Genomic DNA, 8,371 nt, shown 5'->3' with positions numbered 1-8,371 from the left:
ATCATAACTGAGCTGAATCGGGACAAATAGATGTGGAGTAGATGACTAGATGTAGATTAGATCTAGTGCAAAGTGGTACCGATAACAACAGCTCGACACACCAAAAACAAGTCCTTACAAAGCTCTATGGGATGAAAAAATAAAAATGTTACACATCTTGGAATACAGTAACATTTAGATGTGGACTCATATACAGGAATTTCCCTAAGGCAGGACATATAGACTGAGGCACCATCATAAGGAGTTTGGGAAAAATGTAGATTACATAACGCTCACCCAAAACCTCCACTGCTGATCTCTTTGATCTGGGTATAGTCGCTCTTACTTGGTTTTCTCATAGGGGTCAATGATCTGATCACGGCCTAGAAGAATAAGAAATGACAATGAGACATAAAAGTTGCAGGAAGATAAAAGCTGCAGATGCAGGAACTTCTCTACATTATGTCCCCGCTGATTACACTGCAGCAGATGTAGAGGACATGATACCAGCAGGACGCTCCCCAGACACTATTATATTATAGGGATATCCTCCATACACATGTATCATTGTACTGGAGGGGATGGTAAGGGACATCACACAGAGGAGACAGGAATAATAATAATAGGTCCAATCTACATTAAGAATAGAGTTAACCCACTGTACTATGGGGTGTAACATGTGATGTGTAATTCATACCCCGTTATCTGATGATATACAGATGTTTTCTCTGATACTTACACTGGCAGATTCGGGGATCTCTGGTGTCTCAGATATTCCACCATCAGCAGTTGCCGGCTCAGTTGTCTCTAATATAATGATAAAATAATGAGACATCATGTATTAGACGATATCAGAACTTAATATATAACACATCGATATAAGGAAGGAAAGACAAATAAATGGTATAATACTAGTTATATGGATATTCTGCACATACTGTATATACTTATGGCACATCCATAGATAGATATACTCTGCCATAAATGTGTGATTGTTCGGGATCTGACAGTGACTTGGATGAGGACCCTGTGAGGTCCTCTGTGCATTTTGGGGCTGAGAAGATCCCAGAAGAGAGAACCGGAGGGGTTTTCAGAATTGCATGAGCCCTCTCTATTACAGTCTATAGGAGGTTCAGGAGCCGTCACCGGCCTCATACAGAGGATGAAGAGTAAATTTATATATTCTCTGGTGTCTCCATAATATTAATGTTTGTAGGAATGCGAGATGATCAGCTTACCTTCAATCAGATCACTTTTTAGCCCTGGCTCACTGGTATTGGGGTCAGCGATATTTCGGTGTTGCCCCTCTTTGGAGTCACCGGCCGGTGTTTCCTGATGGATATAATATGTGCAATTAATATAACAACTCACAAATACTAAATTACAGTACACAAAAGACAGAATGGACTAAACCTGGATTTACATAATTGCGGGGAATATACACGGCCGCTCCGCCCAGAAAATACACATTAATATATAAGGGACTTGTATATACAACAGTTCTCCAATAATATCGATTACCAGAACTGCAACATTTACAAGAAGGAAGATTGTGAAGATAAAACGACATGAGATATAGAAGATGACGGATTCTTACCAAATGCTTCAGTGGGCGGGCAATAAACTCTAGTACATACAGGAAATGTTGGGCCAATTGTTTAAAGAAGGCCAAATCTCCACATTGGGATCTTTCTTCAGCCTATAAAAATGGAAATAAACAAAAAAGGAAAATCATGAGAGAAAGTAGAGAATATAGGACGCTATTTATGTCACCATTTTACTAGTGCAATCTACAGCTACAATTAATACATATATGGATATTTCTTATAAGCTATAAATTATATTGCTCTTGGCCAAACTACATATTTCATGTAAATAAACTTGTATTTTATAAATATTATTCATTATTGTTTCATGTGCTGTGAATATCATTCATTATTATTGTTACATGCTTTGCCCAGATTGTCTGTTACCTGTTGTACTAATGTCCTGATGTTCATCTGTAAATGCTCAAGATATTCTGAGCTTATAAGACCTTGTTGGTGTTTGGTCAGGCAGTCTCTTACTAGCTTCACAACCAGCCGGTAAGTGAAGCTGAGGACGCCATCGGGTAGTGGTAGCACATGGGCAGGGGCATAGATGGCAAGAATCCCCTGGAGTAGTTCCAACTCCTCAAGTTTATCTGAAGAAATTCCAGACATTTAAAAAAAATCCAAGTGCAGTCAGTATATCACCAGCTTCATAGCCAATCACTGACAACAATGACACCTGGGCAGTAAGCACTTGGATAGGTAGTGGTGGTGCATTATGATGTCATAATGGAATCTTGTGGTGGAATGTTAACATGTCATCAGTGATGTCATCATGGAATCCCAGGATGGAATCTTACCCAGTTACAACTTTGAAAGTATAGTTACATCCATGGTTGTGTCCCTGTTTTTTTAGGCAGCACCAGAGCCCGCATCTCTACCCGTACATGACAGCTGATGTGATCAGCTGTCATGTCCTGCAAATAGATGCAGATGGATTTTGGCTGTCAACCACTTATATGCTGCTGTCAATCACTGACAACTGCATATCAGACGTGCTGACCGAAACCATGTCACAAGTCTCGCTCATCAGCGCCCTTGTCACATGATTCTGGGGTTGCGATGGGTTATCATAAAAGCCAGGGGTCTGCAGAAGACCAGTGTGCCTGTCCATTGATCTTCTTTTAGGAACACCGACTCATGGCCGGCGTTCAGATGTTTTTCCCACCACTTAATTAAAAAAAGAACCTATACATGTTTGGTATCTGCATTCGCGTACTGTCTGTAGAATCATATTACCAGGTCAGTTTTAGCATTTAGTAAACATTTTAAATTAAAAAAATTTGTGGAATTGCACTGTTTTGCAATTTCACAGCACTTGAAATTTTTTCCCCGTTTTCAAGTACAATATATGTAATCTATGGTGTCATTTAAAACAACAACTCGGCCTGCAATAAACAAGACCTCATAAGCTATATTGATGGTAAAAAATGTTCTGGCTCTGAGAAGAAGAGGAGCAAAAAAACGAAAGCACATAAAATGGAAAATCATAAGGTGGTGAAGGGGTTAAAGGGGCATCTCACCATAAAGGGAAGTTGCCTAGCAACATTCTAGTAACAATTAAAGTGGCAACATTATGGGTTGAGCATCAGAACCAGAATCAAGGAAAGAGGGAAAACCATGGCTTTGCTCTTCTTATGAGGCTTTTATATCCGTCTTTCCCCAAAAAAATTATTTTAACCAGGTTTTGGATGCTAAATATTCTTTACATGTGTAAACATTTACTTTTTCTTCATATTGTGACCAGGGTGGACTGGGAGTAAAATTCAGCCCTGGCATTGTAGAGCACGCAGGCCCACGCTATCACCGCCCCCCTCCCCAGCTTGTATTTTATGAATATTATCCATTGTTGTTTTATATGCTTTGCCCAGATTGTCTGTTACCTGTTGTACTGATGTCCTGATGTTCATCTGTAAATGCTCAAGATATTCTGAGCTTATACGACCTTGTTGGTGTTTGGTCAGGCAGTCTCTCACTAGCTTCATAACCAGCCGGTAAGTGAAGCTGAGGATGCCATCGGGTATTGGTAGCACATAGTCAGGGGCATAGGTGGTAAGAATCCCCTGGAGTAGTGCCAACTCCTTAATTTTATCTGAAGAAATGTCAGACATTTCAAACAAATCCAAGCGCAGTCAGTATATCACCAGCTTTGCAGCCAATCACTGACAATAATGACCCCTGGGCAGTAAGCACTTGGTTAAGTAGTGGCGGAGCATTATGATGTCATAATGGAATCTTGGGGTGGAATGTTAACTTGTCATCAGTGATGTCATAATGGAATCTGGTGATGGAATCTTAAAGGGACATCTCACTATAAAAGGAAGTTGCCTAGCAATAATTATTGTGGCAATACCATAGGCTGAGCATCAGTTTCAAACTCAGGCATGGAGCGAAGAACCAGATTTCATAATAATAATACAGGATACATTTTTCTTGTGATTACGCTGAGATTTATATGCAGATTTTATCTATAGAATTGCATTAGATGAGGAAAATACATAGGTAAAAAACGCAAAATGCATAAAATCCACACATGAATCTTTCAGTAAACCTTTGTTAAAGCCGAGTACCAGGAAGTATCAAAATTAAAGCAGATTTATTCAACACATAACATACTAAATTAACCAAAAATCACAGTCAAAAAGATACAAAAATAGGTGGAAAATGCAGCAGAAAATCTGCGACATCAAAAACTCACCAACTACACTTCACGGGAACTTAGCCTACCAAACAAATAGCACCAGAGCAGATCAAAATATTACCAGCATATACAGTAGTGATAATACTGCCATACGGATCATTAGCTAAAACCAATGTACTATTACTGATATCACCACCATACAGTGTCCATAAAATGGTACTATCAGTTTTACACAAGTGTACTGCAGACCATATATGTGTGTACTGTGCAGATTCTCACCAAAGACGTTCTCAATAATCGCAGTCATTCATTTTTCCTTTCATTTTCCATTTGGCCCAAAACAGCATGATCACTTTTTCAATCCATAACTCATCCCTGCACAATGTGGGTCGCCCTCCCAGGGCTGTGGGGTACTCGGTACCGGGTCGGTGTCAGTGGGATGTGTCACAGCGGCGGTGACCCGGTCCGTGGCCCTGGGCGCCCAAGTAATGGGGGAATTGAAATCGTGAAATGTAATTGATTGAATGAATAGTTCGTGACGCCACCTGTGGTGTTCGACAAGTGAGATGTTAAGCCGACGCTACATGCAGATCCTCTGGGGCTGGTGGTGTGTTGCAGCCAAAATGGTGAAGCTCCCCACAGGTGGAGCTGTAGTCCCAGGGCAGTGTGGATGTACGGGTAGAGGAGAGGCGCAGGCAGTGTAGAAGCGGGTACCCAGATGTAGCGGTACAGAGTGTGTTGGCTCGGTCACATTAAGAAAATCGGCAAAGAAACTCCTAGAAAGGGCGTCTGCCTTAACATTCTTAGTGCCCGGAAGAAAAGAGACCAGAAAATTAAAACGCGTGAAAAACAAGGCCCATCTAGCCTGTCTAGGATTCAAGCATTTGGCCGACTCTAGATAAATCAAATTTTTGTGTTCGGTGAGGACCACAACTTGATGTTTAGCTCACTCCAATCAATGTCTCCACTCCTCAAATGCCCATTTCATGGCCAACAATTCCCGATTCCCCACATCATAGTTGCGTTCAGATGGGGAGAACTTTCGAGAAAAGAAGGCACAGGGATTCATCTTAGAAGTCACATGGTCTTTTTGGGACAAAACAGCTCCTGCACCAATCTCAGAAGCATCTACCTCCACCTGAAATGGAAGTGAGACATCAGGTTGCCGTAAAACTGGAGTTGAAGTAAATCTCCGCTTAAGCTCCTGAAATGCTGAGACAGCCTCAGGAGACCAATTCAGCACATCAGCACCCTTCTTGGTCAGATCAGTCAGTGGTTTAACAATACCAGAAAAATTACCAATAAATTTACGATAGAAATTGGCAAAACCCAAAAACTTCTGGAGGGCCTTCAAAGAAGTAGGCTGAACCCAATCATAAATGGCCTGTACCTTGGCCGGGTCCATTTCAATAGTCGATGGAGACAAAATAAATCCCAAAAATGAAATCCTCTGTACACCAAAGAGGCATTTCGATCCCTTAACAAACAGGGAATTCTCCCTCAAAATCCGGAACACAGTCCGTGTTCCACATGAGAATCCCAATCACTAGAAATGATCACAATATCATCCAGATAGATGATCAAAAACTTATCCACAAAGTCATGGAAAATATCATTCATAAAGGACTGGAAGACAGAAGGGGCATTAGTGAGCCCAAAAGGCATCACCAGGTACTCAAAATGTCCCTCCGGAGTATTAAACGCCGTCTTCCATTCATCCCCGTGCTTGATGCGAATGAGGTCAAGCTTAGTAAACCAGCAGGCACTCTTAACTCTGGAGAATAAATCAGACATCAGAGGTAACAGGTACTGATATTTAACCGTCATCTTGTTAAGGGAACGATAATCAATACACGGTCTTAATGAACCATCTTTCTTTGCCACAAAAAAAACAGCACCTAAAGGTGACGAGGATGGTCTAATATGACCCTTCTCCAACGACTCCTTAATATAGGACGGCATAGCATCATGCTCGGGTACTGATAAGTTGAATAGCCGACCCTTGGGAAATTTACACCCAAGCATCAACTCAATTGCACAGTCATAACTCCTATGAGGAGGCAAAGATGCAGACTTACTCTCACTAAATACATCAGAAAAATCGGCTAGATAATCAGGAATATCTTGAGACTGAGGAGAGGTGGAGAAAACAGGAGCATCCCTAAGAACACACTGACAACCCCAACTCACCACAGACCCAGACTTCCAATCCAAAACTGGATTATGAGTTTGCAACCAGAGAAAACCCAGAACAATAGTATCATGCAAATTATGCAGCACCAAAAATTTACAATTTTCTTGGTGGTCTGGGGCAACTCGCATTATCACCTGGGTCCAACACTGAGGTTTATTCTCCGCCAAAGGAGTAGCATCAATACCCCTCAAAAGAATAGGCATCTGCAGAGGCGTCATGGAAAAACCACAACGTTTAGCAAAGTCCAAATCCATCAGATTCAACGCTGCTCTTGAATCCACGAAAGCCTTAGTAGAAAACGTGGATAAGGAGCAGATCAAAGTAATTGCCAAATGGAACTTAGGTTGTACACTGCCCACAGCAAATGTGTGTGCAAAACATTTCTCTCGTTTAGGGCAGACAGAAATAGTATGAGAGGCGTCTCCACAGAAATAACACAGCTTATTACGCCTTCTAAACTCCTGACATTGCGCCCTAGACAAAACCCCATCACAATGCATAGGTTCAGACGTTTGTTCAAAAGGTGGCATCGCCTCCCGCGTAGTCTTACGTTCATGTAAACGCCGATCAACTTGAATGGCTAATGACATAGAATCATCCAGACCAGAGGGAACAAGAAATCCCACCATAACATCTTTTACGGTCTCTGATAAACCCTTCCAAAAAAGAGCTGCCAATGCACTATCATTCCATGTAGTAAGGACCTCCCATTTTCGGAATTGTTGACAGTATAACTCTGCAGAATTCTGACCCTGGTTTAATGCCAACAGGGTTCTCTCAGCTAGATCAACAGCATTAGGTTCATAATACAACAATACCAAGGCCTGAAAAAATGCATCCACATTAGTCAAAACAGGATTTTCAGGTGTCCGAGAAAAAGCCCAATCCTGGGGATCACCGTGCAACAAGGAGATGACAATTTTAACCTGCTGCACAGAGCTCCCCGATGAGCTAGGCTTCAAGGCAAGAAATAATTTACAATTATTCTTAAAATTGAGAAATTTAGACCGATCCCCAGAAAACACATCTGGAGTAGAGATCTTAGGTTCAGCAGCATGTGACTGAGTGAGGTAGGAGGAAATTCCCTGTACTTCAGCAGCAAGTTGCTCCACACGATCAGACAATTGCTTAATCTCCATTAGGAAAAAAAAAATCCTCCTACGGCCCCAGAAAGAAAAAAAAAAAAGGAAAAAAAAAAAATTCTGACACTTTTTTTCTTTTCAACAACTTTTTCCTGCTTTTGAGTACCCTAGAATCTGCGGTATTTCTGGTGACTCTGTTATGAATGGGTCACCGAGGAGAAAAAGACTAAACAAGCTAAGTCACAGAAAACCAGAGAGGTTGGTAACTATGCAGATTGCAGATCCCTGATCCTAACCACACAACTAGCAGCAGCCGTGGAGCGTACCTGCGATGGTCCTAGATGCTTCGTCACAGCCGGAGGACTAAATAAGCCTAAAGCAAGAAAAGGGATAAACTAACTGCCCCAGAGCAGACCCCAAAGGAAAGACAGCCCCCTCACATGTATTGACGGTGAAACAAGATGAAAGCACAAACACAGGCAGGAAAATAGGCTGAGCAAATGATGGGGCCCAAACTAACTAGAAAGGATTGGAAAGGAAAGACACTGTCTGCAATCTGCCAAAAACCCTAGAAAAATAATGTCCAACACGTCTGATAGCAAAATTAACCCTCTGTGGCAACTGAGCCCTCAGGGGCACCACAAATGTAACACAGACAGGGGCTGGCTGGCACTTTTCAGCCTGGGGAGCAATCACAAGGCAGTGGCCCTCGAGTTGCAGTGGCCCTCCTTTTCCCTCCTTATCTCTAACCATTGCATTAAAGCAGCAGAGATAACAGGCTTTAAAAATAGGCTGGTACGTAGATATGAGAACAGTAAGGAGCTTGCTGCATAGATATGTGAGCAGAATGGAGCTTACTCCAGAGATAGGGAGCAGAACAGAGCAT

The sequence above is a fragment of the Dendrobates tinctorius genome, unplaced genomic scaffold (genome assembly GCF_039654945.1).
Source record: "Dendrobates tinctorius isolate UK_male_01 unplaced genomic scaffold, ASM3965494v1 ptg000559l, whole genome shotgun sequence".
NCBI lineage: Eukaryota > Metazoa > Chordata > Amphibia > Anura > Dendrobatidae > Dendrobates > Dendrobates tinctorius.
This window is presented reverse-complemented; position numbering follows the sequence as displayed.